This window comes from Agrilus planipennis, unplaced genomic scaffold (genome assembly GCF_000699045.2).
Source record: "Agrilus planipennis isolate EAB-ADULT unplaced genomic scaffold, Apla_2.0 scaffold161, whole genome shotgun sequence".
Taxonomy (NCBI): domain Eukaryota; kingdom Metazoa; phylum Arthropoda; class Insecta; order Coleoptera; family Buprestidae; genus Agrilus; species Agrilus planipennis.
The window spans coordinates 101,248-118,539 of NW_020438889.1; the positions used below are offsets into that span (position 1 = coordinate 101,248).

Here is a 17,292-nt window from a genome sequence, read left to right on the forward strand (position 1 = left end):
TTTTTCCTCGCGAACCAAAAGAAAAGTCCGAAAAAATTGACAAACCCCCTATGTAGTCGTTAATGACAAATAAAAGAAGCAATAAAATTTGATGGGATATATACTTTTTCATATTGCATAATAATTGATTACATTAATCGTGAAATATTTAAATAAAACATTAATAAGACTAAAATGATGTAAATGTAGTAAATTGCCTTAATTTGATATTTATTTCCAATTGTATTGTAAAAAAAAAATATTACACAGAAGGGAAAACTGCTGCAATGATTTTAAATATAAAGCAGAACATGATACTAATCACATTGATAAAATGTTTTAAATATAAATAAATGTTTGTAATAAAAAGAGAATAGTATTTGATTACTTGAATAAGAGGAATAAATTTTAATGTATAAAATTGTTGATATATTTTGATATTGATGAAGTAATTTTGAAAAACAAATAAGGAAAAAAGAAACGAAAATATTGAAATTTATTATAGATTTCTTAACAAACAGGCATTTTATTGGCGTTTTAAAAAATCCGCCATTACAATATTATTTTCGCGAACCCCCTCTGCAAACACTGCGAACCCCCAGGGGTTCGCGAACCACCGGCTGGGAATCACTGCAATACATGTTTGAACTTTGGGGAATTTTCTTATGCCTAAAAGTACTTAATTTATAAGCCAATGAGAACAAAGGAAACATATTGCACAGGACGAAATACTCGGTGTGAAGTGAATAATGGTAAATGAAGGGTGTATATGTAAATAAAATAAATGTTACGTATTTATTTTAGCCCAGCTCTGGCTCTGCTACTTTAACATTGCTACTTGACTGACTCCCCCGCTCAAGCGGTTACCGCCAAATGTGGCAAATCCTATTTTTGCATTTTTAAAGTCAATCCGTATTTTCTTTACACAAACTGTAATTTTCTTCTGTTTACTGTTTTCTGATATTATTTCATCAGTTACTAGATTCTGCGAAAGAACAGAATTTGCTTTCGACTCACCCACTTGAACAAATTTGCTCGGAAATGATAACATCTGGGAACAAATTGGATTTCACGGGGGTTATTCAAGTAAAGATAACGTCCTCACATTTTAACTGTGCCTGGAAACGGTGATAATCCTATGTAGAATCATTTTGAAACTGTGCGGAAACATACGAAAACACTTTGCCAACAGTCATCCTTCCGGTTGTTTATAAAAAAATTTAAAACCGAAATATCAGAATATGATAGATTTTATTTAAAAAATCGGTGGAGGATTCAGGAAAGTATAATTTTATTATAAGATGATGATAATATTAATTAATAAATTCGTCTGTTTATAATTATAATACCTACATATAACAATAAAAAAAATAAATGTAGGATGTAAATTGTAGGTATTCCTGAATGACTAAATGGATTTTAATTGTCATTAAACTAATTGTGGGTTTATCTACTACTTTTTGTAAGTATATATACATACACTATGTATGTATTTATGCAGGGTCTCTTTTACTTTTTCTGACATTGCAACAACAATTTCAGTAGAACTCTGATAATAGTTAACTAGCAACAACTATTTTATTTAATTTTAATTAAATGGAAAGAAAGATAAAACAAATTAAATGGATGGTCTTGTGTTGATGATAATCAACATGTTGTTCTTAGAGCTGTTTTTGCTATGAATTTGGAAAATAACTGATTAGTTAGAATTATTCTGTACCAATCGTCATGAATTCATTAATTAATCATATTTGCAATAATTCCATGGTACACGGAGGAAATGAAAGACGAAAATTTACCTTTATCTTCCCGAAGTGAGTTAGTTTTTAATATGAAATATTCTCAATTTTTACCCACTACACACTTCCTCAAATTGTCATCTCTCGTAGCGTAGTGGTCAAAGCATTGGCGCGAAAGAGCCCGGGTTCGATTCCCGGCTGGGGTGTGACAACAGCAACAAATTTTTCCTCATTAATTTGAGGAAGTGTGTAGTGGGTAAAAATTGAGAATATTTCATATTAATTCGACTATTTCTAGGACAAATTCAGTCATTTACAATCGAAAATTGTATTTTTTTCATTGCCATAAAAATTTAGTTTTCTCCGTGTATATATATATACATATTTAAGTCACAGGAAGCGAAGACACGTAAAACAATACAATTTGATATGTTCATTTGTCAGTTGTCTTTAGTTTAGTAAATGTTTTTTTCGAATTTGAGCCAATCTAATACAGTCCAATTATTTAGGAGGAAGTTCTGCAGAAAAATCACTAAAAGCACAATTTCTTTTCGACTTGTAGTGTCTACCAAAATCGCCAATTGTACATTGTGCGGTAGTCCGGCTTAAAAATGCTTTTCGCTTTTTTTACTCGGCTTCGTTTTTCTGAAAACGTAGTTTGATAACAAACAGAAAAAGTAGCGCGCGACAACCGGGCATTTGTTCCGCAGATGGCATAAAAACTAATGAGCAAATAACAAGCTCACGAGTTCAGAGTTGGTGAAAAATAGTAGAGCAACTTTTGCAACTTTTCTCCGCATGTGTCTGAATATATATTGAAGCTGCTTTAAGTGCTATTAATATCGTGCGCTGAAACGTATACAGCAGCATAAAAAATTTAATGTTAAAATTACGTGGGAGCAGTAATGTACGAGGGTGGATTGATAAGTTTCCGGCCTGACCAAGAAAAACAAGGTTTTTAAAAATTTTTTTTTTTTATTTCTCAACATAATCTCCTCCAAGGCTGATACATTTCTCATAGCGGTGTTCCAGTCTATTAATGCCATCTCTATAGACTGATTCGTCAAGCTCCTCAAAATAACCATTTACAGCTTCGATTACTTCTTCATTGTCCGCAAATCTCTTACCGCCAAGCCATTTTTTGAGATTAGGGAACAGAAAATAGTCACTCGGGGCTAGGTCTGGAGAGTAAGGAGGGTGCGGCATCAATTCAAACTTTAGATCGTTGATTTTAGCCGTCGCAACGATTGACGTGTGCGCTGGTGCGTTATCGTGATGAAACAAGATTTTTTTCTTCGCCAGATGAGGTCGTTTAATTTTCACCTCGTGGCTCAAACGTTGCAATAAGTCTGCGTAGTATTGACCAGTGATAGTATTACCCTTTGCAAGGTAATCAATGTATATAATACCTCTTGCATCCCAAAAAACAGTAGCCATAACCTTGTTCGCCGAAAAAATTGTTTTTGCCTTCTTTGGAGTTGGTTCCCCTGGTCCAATCCACTGTTTAGACTGTTTTTTGGTTTCAGGAGTGTAGTGGTGGACCCACGTTTCGTCAACGGTTACGAATCGACGCAAAAATTCGCTTGGATTACGCTTATACAATGACAAATTTGCGGTAGAAATGTTTTTTCGAATCAATTTTTGGTCGACTGTTAGCAAACGCGGCACCCATCTTGCACAGAGCTTTTCCATATGCAAATGTTGGTGCAAAATATGTTGCACACGTTCATATGACATCTTACAGGTCTCAGCTATCTCACGCACTTTCAATCTGCGGTCTCCCAGCACTATTTGATGAATTTTTTCGATCATATCTGGAGTTGTGACCTCAACGGGGCGTCCTGAGCGAGGCCCATCAGAGGTGCTCACACGACCCTTTTTAAACTCGGAAACCCACTGCTTAACGGTTGAATATGACGGGGAGGATGTCCCCAGTGTTGAGTCCATCTCTTTTTTAATTTCCTTCGGCGTTAACCCCTTCAAATAAAAGTATTTGATGACAGCACGATTTTCCTGCTTTTCCATTTTTACGAAAACCACAGAGGCGTCTTGTTCAGCGTGCTGTCAAACCTACACTAGCAAGGAGATCGGGCTGAAACTATAGCTACAAGCTATCCAAGGATGGTACTATAGGATGTCACCTCAAGGTAGGCCTAGTGGCGTCATCTCTTGGTTAGGCCGGAAACTTATCAATCCACCCTCGTATTTCAGATATTACTCGTACATTGTGTTGGCAGTACTTTAATAAAAAAAACTAACAAAAGCTGTGAAAGACTCGAGTACCTACTTCATACATATTGTATAATGCGTGTAGGGTAGTTAGGATTATTGATTTCGATAACACCATCCATGTTTTTAGCAACAGGGTGCAATCTAGTCGGTATTTAGTTTATCTTTATGAAAATTAGTTTTATGTTTGACCCCGTGTCGCATTACTCCTAAGTGCAACCACTGAAGTTGAATAATTAACAATTTTAATGCAATGATTGATGATTGTCACAAAAATTATTATTAAATCGGTGAAATCTTTGTCAAGGATTCTTGAAGTCTACTTTTTTGGTAGTCTTTTTGATTCAACAAGAAACCGGTTGGAACTGAAACTTTGTTTACATCAATTGACATTAATAAGCTTCGATTGGCACCCCAACGAAGTCTATATTAATGATTATATATTACCTACTGACATCAGTGTTGTAATTACCGGCCTTAACCCATCAGGGCCCAAATGTACTGGGTAGTTGACAGTAGATGTACAAAATACTTACACGTTGAGTCAACTAAATCAAATAAATAAAAAAAGAGGAACTACATAAACATTGTTATATCAGAAACAATGTACCTGTGGATATTGGTAAGGGAATTTGCTGGTTCATTTTGCTTCTCGAAGTATTTTATCAGATTTGATACCATTGTTTTTCCTTGATGGGGACAGTAAAAATAAGAAAATTGCTGATAAATTTCCGAATCACGAAATCAACTTTTGGTTTTTGGGAATGACTGACTTGAAATTGTCCAATTTTGAATAACTTACACGAAAAATTGGGGAAAGGTGTTTTAAAACAGTTTTCTTTTGTAAATAATTACTTTATAATAGGTACGTAACCTCTGTAAGTTTGGCAGTCACTCGTCGGAATTGATCGTTAACTAATAGGTATTTTTTTTTAATGTTTTCGTGGAAGCGGGGAAATCTTCAAAAAACACCCAGCCGTCCGTACGACTGGGTAGTGTCGGATTCCAGAGGAACAAGTCTTTGGGCCTACCGACTAAAACCCCTCTACCTCAGGCCGTTCTAGGACCAACTAGGGTCCTCTTCAGCCGAGGTATTGTATTTGGAGCCTCACCTATAACATGGGATAGGAAAAGCCTCTAGGGAGAGGGGGTACTTTTACTCACTACAATCTAACCTACCCTGTCTAACCTAATACAAGCTGACATAACCTGGCTAAATAGGGTAGATTAGGTAATGCTATGTAAAAGTTCCATGGGAGACTACTCATATCGCCTTCCAAAGGTTCGGCTCTAAATTCAGTATTTGTTGTTGTATCAGTTACTCCATCAGTGGCTGACAAACTCGTAAATGTTGGGAACTATTTATTTACCCACCGAGCGCCATGGCCTAGAGGTTTAGACCATTGCTTAGCATTCGGGAGGACGCCGGTTCGACTCCGGGTCCGTTTGCCTTGGTCCAAGTTTTTCTGTGGTTTCCTTGGATCACTTAGGCAAATACTGGGGCAGTAATATTCCACAGATAATCTTTCATTCTCTTATGTCTTCATTTCGTCCGTCTCATCCATCTCACCCGAATCACTACCCACCCATTCCCACGATTCCTGAAAGCAGGTTGAAGAGGGCTTTCCGCCCTACTTTCCGGCGTAGTCCGGAGGGACTGCCCGCCCACCAGCATTAGTGGCTGGTGAGAATGAAACACCCAAAAGGTTTTTTTTTACCAAATATGTTCAAAACACCTACCCCTCGATTTTTTATGTAAGTATTTCATAAATGAGCTTTTTATAGTTACTTTCGAAAGTTTTAATATTCAGAATTTATTTTTAAAACGTTGTTTGGCATCATTCTAGCTAAATTCCTTAAAAATTCGCCCTTATCGCGAACCAATTTAAACTAAAATTGTTTTTACTAATGAATATTGAACCTAAAATAAGTCTAATGAATAGGCCTTTTCTAGATATAAGTGCTGGATTCAAACTTAATGTACCTATAATATTTAAAATACAAAACATACATGGGGACCTAATTGGCATTATTAATTGGAATCGCCATTGTTATTCTTATAACGAGGTAGAACTTTTTTGATAAGGACACGAGTATACACCTATACCAAAAGAAGTTAACGTAATTTATTTGAAATCATTTTGTGAGCGATTTAGCCTGTTTATTCACTTAACTTGAAAGGTGATATATTGTAAAAGAAAATGTGGGGGTGAAGAAATGGGTCGGCACCTGCTTCTATTTGCCTAATACATCGTTAACGTTGGAAGTATCAATCGCGAGCGAATTATCTTTCAAAGGGATAAATTTTTGTCGCTTTCTTCTCCTCTAGAACGTTCCAGGTGTATCAAAGCAAGCCAGGGGTTTGATAAATGGTTTAGTTAAACGAACGTGAACTAAATTGCTACATTTATTAAGTAACGTGAGACTTAACGCAGCTGTGCGAGCAGATTGTTTAAGATTTTATTTATTTGAAATTAATTCGATGTTAATTTAATAAAACTAATTAGGTATTCTATAGATATAAATAGATAATCAGCAAATACGATAAAACTAGGTCATCATCATCATAAGGTCGTTAGTCCTAAGATTGGTTAGACACGCACCTCCACTTATTTCTATCCTTTATCTATTTGCGAAAAATAATCTAATCTAGGTCTACCTCTACCCCTCCTAACTTCCGTTTCTGCCTCTAATATGACTAGACCTTCATGCCTAAGAAGGTGTCCTACTAACCTATCTCGCCTATTTCTTATTGACTTCCATAGAGTCCTCTGTTCTCCTATTCTTTCTAATATCTCTTCATTTCTAACCAATTCTATATCCACGGTAACCTCATTATTCACCTGTAACACCACATTTCGAACTTTTTCTTTTCCGCCGCCCCCACTGTCCATGTTTCGCATCCGTACAGCGCCGTGCTCCAAACATACCCCTTTAACAACCTTTTTCGAATTCCTTCCGTCCTGAAATATCTGACTTCCTAGGTACCTAAAACCAGCCACTTCATCTAATATTTCGTCTTCTATCTTTATATTCGCTCTGTACCTACTTTTTCTTCCCATGCAGACCAGTATTTTTGTTTTACTTTTATCTATTTTCATACATTACTGTTTTGTCAATACCGCTTCCCCTTTTATTTAAAGCTAACTCTAACTCCTCCTAGCTAGATGCTAATACAGTTCATCTGAAAATCTAAGAGTACTAATCTTTTGCCCCTTTATATATATCCCTACAGTTTTACTGTCTTTAATGATGTATAGTATAGATTAAAAAGTAGCGGTAACAGTGACTTCATCTCTGTCTGAGTAGGTATATGAATTTAAATGTTATTTGTTGGGATACGTCTAAAAGGCATACACCACATCATCACGAATTCAAATCATTCAATAGAAATTTCTTTACAATACCCCTTTCAAAAGTAGATACGATATTTTTCCTTGCGTTCAGGGATGAAAGCTCAATATTTCCTCTCAGGTAAGAAACCCTTTAATAAACTAGATTCTTCGAATTAGAAGGTACTCGTGTGGCTGTTTTTTGGATAGGTAGGTACCTATAATGCTGATAAGTTTATATATATACATATATATATGTAATGTAGGTAAAGAAATAAAGTTATAATCGTAGAAGTTGCATGTCATTAGTTAATGTTCGTGAAAAAATTGTTTTTTATTAAAGCAACTTTTGTTTGAATATCGTTTTAAATAACTTGACAAATTTCTTCTGAACGAATTCTGACAAGTTATTGTTGGAGAATGTAGTCGAACTTTTACATCACTTCCCTTGGGCTATTTGAAAACTACAAAATTAAAAGCATTCAGCGAAGTTGCTTTAATTTGACAGTAAAGCTGTACCAAAAAAACTCACGAAAAAGAATAATTAGTAAACTAGTAATTAAAAAGTCCGTTATTCCGCTCTCTTGGTAATTTTTCAACATATCATTATTGATTTGTTGAAATAAAAGTGCCATCAATTTTAATGTTTGAAGTTCTTTGAACTTAAGTAAATTATGATAATTTTAATAACGTGATTTTTTTAACGGATTTATATATCTATTGGGTAAAAGGAAGGTACGTACAAATAAACTTAAATAAAGCGAGACCTTTTTGAATTTTATATTATGTAAGCGCAAATATACTTTTAATGTTCTAATCAAAGAGTGAGTCTTTTTTGTTTCAATTAGTTAGTGATTTAAATATCCAAACAGAGGAACTGTATATCCAATATATACATATTGTCTATCTCAATAAACGTGTCATTAATGAGTATTATCTTGCTGTTTGCTGGTATGTCCATGGCTAAAATTGAAAATAACAAAGGAATCGACAATTTTTCTCAACTGACGGTCCTTTTCGTCAAAGCATCTTCAACAATAATCCTGTGCTTTAATAAAAAGTGACTACTTTTCTAACTACTGAAGAAGAGAAGTCTTTTGATGGTGTTATAATTGCTTGTCAAAAACTTTATTTATACGTCAATCTTTATATTGAAAGAAATACTTTTGTCTCCTAAATTGAAGAACTACAAGTCTTCGAACATTTTTTTTAAGTAAAGCAGAATGACTTGCCTGTATTTCAAGCTGTTTCTAAATGAAATCTAAACCGTAAGGAAATATTTAAAGTTACATTTGGTTTCGTAGCATTTGTGTTCCGTATGTATGAATATGTCACTTTAAATCTCCAATATTAGAATAATAACAAGCCGCGTAGTGAATTCCACCAGTAGAGTATTTACTACTAATTGTGGGATTCACCAAAGCTCTGCAAGGTCTTCTTAAATTAAGGATATGGACTTGTCAAACTGTTCTCAATATTACTTTTGCGACCTTTACCCAAACAGATTTTCTTTTTTCGTGTTTTTTGTGGTAAGGTATTTGGGGTTTTTGAGCCTTTATCGGGCATCTGTTAGATCGTCTTAATAACAGAGAATTTTGTCTTATTTGGTGATAAAATCCTTTGAGGGAAGAGCCAGATGGCACAAAGTATGGCATCGAACGAATATCTGGTTATTGAATTACAAGGATGCTCTGTTTTACCGACCGTATAGTAGTATGTGAGATCTCACGGACTATTTTGTCGCTTTATATCATGTACCTAATGTCCTTTACGACTATTTTACTAAATCGTTTTTGATCTTGTTCTTTTAAGTTCACCCATATTTTTTTCAGTGGTATCAAGGTCTTACTTTTTTTAATTTAAGTTGGATTCCTGACCGTTAGTATTAAATTATGTAGTTTTTGACGTGACAACGTCTTATAATTCGATGGAGCCGGCTGCACGCACGAAAAAACATGACTCATGCGGCGTTACCTCGCTCTGAGGCGTTCCATTTAAGGCTTGAAGTGCAAGCGAGAGAGCGGAACGAGCGACAAAGAAGCACAATCGGCCTCCGCGTTCGGCAGCGTTCGACATCTGTCTCTCTCTCTCCTACTTGAGTGAGCGATGCGTGGACAGCTGCTATACAATAATACATTTCCATTTGCCTCCTCTATATCCATACAAAATATCTATCAAACAAATAAAATTAAAATTTTTTTTTGAAAAATGAAACCATTTCATCAGTATTTTCTTATGACGTTGTCACGTTCAACTATCGTCAGTAAAACGACTTTACAGACAACTGATTTTTTTTGCAGGGTGGCGGTTTAGATAAAGCAGTAGCCCTCCGTCTGTTTTATGGTCTTTGACCATTCATTTACATTTTTGAGTTTTTCTATATATATACAATTGAAGTTTTAAGTCCTTGTTACACTCGTAATATAGTTTTGAAATCACTATTTGAACACTTTTCTATGAATTTTACTTCATCATCATCGTAATGTTAGACACTCCACTCTTTCCTATACTGAGACAATCTTCGAATTTCCCTAAAACTAAAATATCCCACATCTTTAATTATTTGTGAATAGTAATCTAATCCAGGCCAATCATTAATCCTCTTAGGTCCTGTTTCTGCTTCTTATATGTCTTTAACCAACCCTTCATGCCTGAGAGGGACCTATTTCGCCTATTTCTTATTGACTTCCATAGGGCCGTCTGTTGTCCTCTTTCTAATACACCTCCATTTCTAACCCTTTCTAACCACGATGTTCTCATCATTCGCTTGTAACACCATATTTCCAACGCTTCCAACCATTCATTATCCACCGTGCCCATCGTCCACGTTTCGCATCCGTACAGAGCCGTGCTTCAGACCTACACCTATAACAATCTCTTTATAATTTCTAATTTAATCGTTGGTTAGCAAAGAAATGACTTCTTTTTACCGAAGGCGACTCGACCCTGCTCTATTCTCGGTTTTATATTTCTAATGCTCCTATCATGAGTTGTTGAACTTCCTAAATACCGAAAATCAGCCACTTCTTCTAAATTTTCATGTCATATCTTTATATTCGCTGTTTCCCTACTTGTTCTTCCCTTGCGTACTAGTATTTTTATTTTATTGTTACTTATTTTTATACAATACTTGAAGGTAAAAAATAATATAAGTCTTTGTCGATCTAAATTAATTTTTATTTAGCTAAAAATAACTAATTTTAACGTTTCGATGATAAATAACTTACATCGTTTTGGTCCTATACCGCTTCGTGTATTCAGTTAGCTGAAAGTAAAGCATGTAGATATTCGTGGTGGTTATTAATAATCTTTCAAACGTTCAGAAGCATAGATGAAGTTTCGACAGTTTCCTAAAAGCTTTGATGTTCTTGGCGTCCGTTGCCACTACTCCTTAAAGGTTCTGCAAACTAGTTATAAAATTTTATTTTCAAATTAGGTTATGTTATGAGGTTAGAACATAAGACCCGGGATCGTCAAAACTTTCCTAATTATAATGTAAAGTTGCGAATTTATTGCAACTTTAAAACATTACTTTGCATATTTAAGTAAGAATTAACATGCACAGAAATTGTACGTACCAGTAATCTACAATACTTATTAATATTCTTATTGCACCTTGTTAAGTTTTTCTTCACTACTTTGTATGTAAATTATGTTTGTTACATTTTATTGTCTTTCATTGTCGTGGAGTTTTAAAGCTCTGATTATCTCGACTTTATTGGAGATTTTGATTGATTAGCATAGAGCAGTATTGTTATCTAAATGTAATATGTTTGAAACATTGCCATTAATAAAAACAGGGAAAGGCTTTTCAAGAATACATAGACTTTTCCGTAAATAACAATATCAATTAGATATACAACTGTAGGGGTAGAAATACAGGGGCAAAAATTAGTATGCTTAGATTTGCAGATGATATAGCAGTATTAGCATCTAGCAAGGAGGACTTAGAGATAGCTTAAAAAAATGCAAGCGGTACTGGCAAAACAGTACTGTATGAAAATAAATAAAAGTAAAACTAAAATGCTGGCATACAAGGGAAGAAAAAGTAGGGAAAGAGCGAATATAAAGATAGGAGACGAAAAATTAGAAGAAGTGGCTGACTTTAGATATCTAGGAAGTCACATAAGTCAGGACGGAAGGAGTAGTACGGATATAAAGCAGAGGATGGCGTATAGTCTAGTCGCCTTCAATAAAAAGAAGTCACTTCTATGCTCGCGAACGGTTAATTTAGATATTCGAACAAGGTTGTTAATGGTGTATGTTAGGAGCGCGGCGTTGTACGGGTGCGAAACATGTACGGTGGGCGCGGCGTAAAAGAAAAGGTTAGAAGCTTTCGAAATGTGGTGTTATAGGCGAATGATGAGGATACCGTGGATAGAAAAGGTTAGAAATGAAGAGGTATTAGAAGGAATAGGAGAACAGAGGACTCTATGGAAGTCAATAAGAAATAGGCGAGATAGGTTGGTAGAACACCTTTTCAGACATGAAGGTCTAGTTAGAGACATATTAGACGGAGAAACAGAGGAGTTAAGAGGGGTAGAGGTAGACCTAGATTAGATTACTGTTCACAAATAGTTAAGGATGTGGGTTGTTCTAGTTTTGAGGAAATGCTAAGTTTAGCTCAGGATAGGAAAGAGTGGAGGTACGTGTCCAATCCGTCTTGGGACTAACGACCTTACGATGATGATGACAAATGGATAACTTTATTAAAAAAGCACTGTACTTAAAGCCCTTTCGTGACCAAGTAGTTTGGGTTTGCTAAACGAATTTCTCTATAAAAGTACGTTGTAATTTACATTTGCTATTAAATTAACAATAATAACATTTCGACGTAATTAGTAAAACGATTTTACCTAGCTCTGTTAGATGTAACAGAAAAATTATAACACATTAGTGATGAACAAAATTGATCTTGGCTTTGATCTTGCGAAAATGCAAGACCGAGGCCAACTTCATGACTGTCTTCATACTAACAAGAGCAAGACCAAACGAACAAGTCAAGACTGAATATGCAAGACTAACATTAGTCACAAGTCTAGATGAAAAATTATTACTTCAGGTGAATTTATGAGTTAAACTATTTGAAGCAATTTTGATATATTCTTTTCTTGGAACAAAACATTTGTAGTATTTGAAATTTTTAGTTTGCTTTACGAGATTTTAACACGAAATATAAAAAAAGAAACTTTACCACTGTATGAAAAAACGGATCTATAAGAATGTCCTCGGGGTAAGTGTTATTTGTTCTTACGTTTGGATAACACAATGCTAAAATATGGGGACAAATTAATTTTTTTCGACATTTTTTATTACTTTCGAGTAACTCGTACAATTTTGTTCTCTAAAAGATGAGTTTTATGTTCGTGTAATTGTTATGTGTATCAAAGGCATTATATTATGATATACTGATTATACAAAGTATTTTCAAGGTTAGTTAAAAGTACAGCGTACAACGTTCCAACTGACTTTAAGTTACCCAAAGTTTGTGGTGATACGAAATTAGATTACTTCATCGTAAGTTTTTTGTACTACAATATTTGAGATCAATTTTCAATTTTCTAAGACAAAATTGATCGTTGTTATGTGATGATTGAGCACCAATTTTAGTAAACAAGGTTTCTCATGTAAATATAGGCGTTCTCGATGGCTGTTTCATTTTTAAGGATGTAGTATATTTTACACATAACTAGTTGAACCCGTCCAAATTTGGACGAATGGTTTTCCAACAGCAATCTGACTTTACCCAACGATTTCGTAGGAGCCCTTATATTTTAAAAATCTTAATTTTGTTATAACACTTTCTAACATTACAAACTTTGTCCTTATGGACGCGTTTTGTTTGTTAATCGTGTTGTTCTTTTCCAGTGATGGAGTGTCTAAAAATGAGAACCGAAACGTGATGTTAAAACTATTTAACAAAAAGACATACCTAATAAGGAACGTTAGTTAAATTACCTTTTTAGATTAAGATAAAAACGAAAGCTTGGCTCGCTTGACGAAGTTTTTTTATTGTTTCCGTCAGTGTAGGTACTGCTGTACGAATTAGATCAATAATTGATCACACAAAATATAACACTCGAAAGATTAAAAGTATGTAGATTAAAAAGATTCGTACTATATTATACGTTTAATAATCCTACATACACACTAATGAACTATAACTAATACTAAATGCTACTTAAAAAGATACTTGTTGCTTGTCTGATGTCTGAATTGATTTTCTGTTATTATTGTCTAAAAGTGTTTTATATCTTAAAACTAAACACACCTCGGTCACTACCCCCAATAGTTTCCCCCGGTCCACATCTTCCCGAACATTCTGTATGCAGGTATGCACTACCGATAATTTAGGGAAAAACCTAATTGTTTGATGTCATTATGTGTGTCTCACTATGAAGGTATTTACGATGGTACTCTTCTTGGTACTAAGGGGTTAGTACCGCAGGTATGAACAATAAAGTCTTAACAACGAATAATGAAAAATTATTAGTCATTTATTCACTTTTTCTTCTTTTTAATGGTTAAATTGATATGTTAGTAGTTAATAAACAGTTTCCATGTTAATCGGATTAATTTTCATAAGAAATCGCATCAACAAGATGGGAGATATCTGAAGAAGAAGTTATTTTCATTAATCATACTCAACTTCAGTGAGTTATTTTATTTTTTATAAAGAGAATTGATAATGCAAATTGAATTTCTGCGTAACTGAATTTTATTTACTTATTATTTTTTAAGCCATTTTGACTTAAAATCACAATTGAGTTTATCTTTCTTTTCCGTTCGTCTAGAGGTCTAGACCTTTACCGAAATTCGGCTGACGATTTTAGCGGTTTATTGACATTTTTTGTGAAATTGAGTTATGACTATGTCTGCCCCTGTGGGCCCTTTAAAAGACATGAACGTGCGAGTATTAGCTATAAACAGAGATGCGAGGCCAAATTTGATTTTGTTATTTGATGTTTGATGATGAAATTTGCTTTTAGGGACGTGCTGTACGTCATCTACTGCATATTCAAATTACTAGACGAAATACCAGCATTTCTCTAATAAACATATATAAAACCTTTAGTGCAAGGGTGGCCAACCCAAATGATCTTTTGGGCCACTTTGGAAATAAATTATAACTCCGCAGACCGCACGTAAAATTATATACATTTATATTAGATTTACACCCAGTCTATAGATAGTTTTTTGAACTTATTGCAGTAAACTCGATTTCAAATTTCAGCAATTAATTTTTGAATACATAGATGCACATAAAATATATTTTGTAAAACTATGATAAATCTAGCGGGTCGGAAAAATGTTCAAGGTGGGCCGCGGGTCAGCCATCCCTATTTGCTTTTATTTAAATTTTCTTTTGTTGGAGATATAATAATAATAATCATCATCATCATCATAAGGTCGTCAGTCCGTCTTAGGACTGACCAGTCTTATGGTTGGACACGTACTTCCACTCATTCCTATCCTGAGCCAAACTTCGCATTTCCCTAAAACTAGAACTATTTGCGAACAGTAATCCAACCTAGGTCTACCTCTACCCCTCCTAACTCCTGTTTCTGTCTCTAACATGTCTCTGACTACACCATCATGCCTGAGAAGGTGTCCTACCAACCTATCTCGCCTATTTCTTATTGACTTCCATAGAGTCCTCTGCTCTCCTATTCTTTCTAATACCTCTTCATTTCTAACCTTTTCTAAACACGTTATCCTCATCATTCGCCTATCAGTTATCCCTTTTCTGTTGATTTCGAAACGTTTGCTTAATTTCGAATTTTTTCAATTCAGTTGTCGTCTGCTTATTTTTTTATGAGCGTTCAACCGCACAATATGAAAGAGAATTTCGCGAGCTGATGACAGGGAATGAAACAAGTGAGTAATTATCGCACTTGGAAACAAAAAAATTCAATTTGCTGGAAATTTACAAACAGGCGCTTGCTTTACGGTGTAATTCCTATTTTAAAAATTAAAGATTTCCCTGCAATATTTTCGTTGAATATTTGTCTAAAGAGTGTAATGTAGATACCTATATACATCAACTCTTATTATTGTTATTATAGACTAATAAAAATATTAAAATTAGAGATAGGCCAGGTACCCGGTTTTGATCCGGTATTCAGCAGATCCGACACTCACTCACCAAAACGAAGATGCCAATCATTAATCGACACGGCTTATACCGAGTACCAAGTTATCCGGTACGCTGCAAAATCACTATCCGGTGCATCTCGAACTAAAACTTTTTTAATTTAGTTTAAACTTCATTTTATTGAATTGGAGATCACTAAAGAGATAATTGAAATTTAAAATTAAAATTATGTTTGATAAACTTCGACGTAATTTTCAGTATATTCACAAAGAAAAACTTGGTAGCCTGAAGCAGGAAGTTTATTCCCAAGATATTTAGGACAGTAATGAGAACAAAATAAGTAACTGTAGTTGTAGGTATTAATTTTCATAATAAAATAACGCTTTCAGTCATATTGGCGATCGATTTTTCGTTTACAGTATCTACTAGGGATTTATAGAATTCCATTCGGCTCTATTAAGCGGATGAAAAGATACTAGCGAATGAAAATAGCAAAGAGAACGTTTTTGTGTTGTAATCAAATCCTGCAAATGTATCTCATTATACATGTAACGTTTTGCTACAAACTGATCATTAAGTCGTGTGATCAATAGATGGAAGTGATCTTTAGACCTACTTTCTAAATCTTTAATTAAACATTCGAAATTTAGACTACTCCAGTTGGAAATAAATAATTGGAAAAAACTGGACGGGTCTAAATGTCTATAAACGGAGGTCAACGTCATAAGAAAATACTGATGGAATGGTTTCATTTTTCAAAAGAAAATTTTAATTTTATTTGTTTGATAGATATTTTGTATGGATATAGAGAAGGAGGTAAATGGAAATGTATTATTGTATAGCAGCTGTCCACGCGGACGCATCGCTCACTCAAGTAGGAGAGAGACAGATGTCGAACGCTGCCGAACGCGGAGGCCGATTGTGCCTCTTTGTCGCTCGTTCCGCGCTCTCGCTTGCACTTCAAGCCTTAAATGGAACGCCTCAGAGCGAGCTAACGCCGCATGAGTCATGTTTTTTCGTGCGTGCAGCCATCCATCGAATTATAAGACGTTGTCACGTCAAAAAGTTTTGATCGTGTGCAGTATGCGCAACCTTAGGGTTGGTTTTTTGCCCGCCTCAAAAGTCCGTACCAAGTTACTTTTCTTGCTTTTCGTCGTAATGAGAGCCGTTTTCGAACTTTGTGCCCATCACATTCAAATATACACGCAAATCATTCAATTCGACCATGTACTTCATATGTTATGTGATAATACCGTTTCAGTACAACAACTATGCGAATCCAGTAGTTATTTACGTTTAATAGATTTCGTTCGGAGAGGGAATTTAAGCAGTACCAGCGGAGTAACATTTTATTTAGTTCAACCAACATACATTTCTACAATTTACATACGCTGAAGAATCTCAACAAGTTGCCTTTGAAGTGCCACTTTAGATTTGCTGCTGGCTGATGGTGGCGGTGTTTCGGTTGCGGACGCGTTCTCAATGGAATTCATCGGTGCAATTTCAACGTTTGGTTAGCCGCCATAGAATTAATGTTGATTGCAGCATTTAACGTGCGCGCATGGAACAAAGAACGCCGTCATTAGTCCTGCCAAGCCTCTTGAATTAAATTAAAACAGAATAAGAGCAAGAAAATTTTGCTTGACTCTATAGTAAGAGTCCATATCAAAATTCAAAAATTTAATTACACCTAGACGCATTAAATACGTGAGATGAAATATTTTCAAGTCTATGTACCCTAGATAAAAATTTTCAGTTTTTCTCCAGTTTCTCAGAGTCTCTCAGAGTCTTTCAGCGTCTCTGAGAGCGTCTCTCACAGTCTTTCGCAGTCTCTCAGTTATTGCCTAGGTGTTTTTATGGATCTCTCACAGTCTCTGTATGAGAGACTCGAACGATAAAATTGTTAATTCAGAGATTC

At 34.9% G+C, this 17,292-nt stretch overlaps 1 protein-coding gene across 2 annotated transcripts in view; it reads left to right on the top strand.

Moving 5' to 3' along the window:
• Positions 1 to 17,292, top strand: part of LOC108737977 (neuroligin-1-like) — a 280,090-nt gene that overhangs the window by 12,246 nt on the left and 250,552 nt on the right. The window lies entirely within an intron of this gene.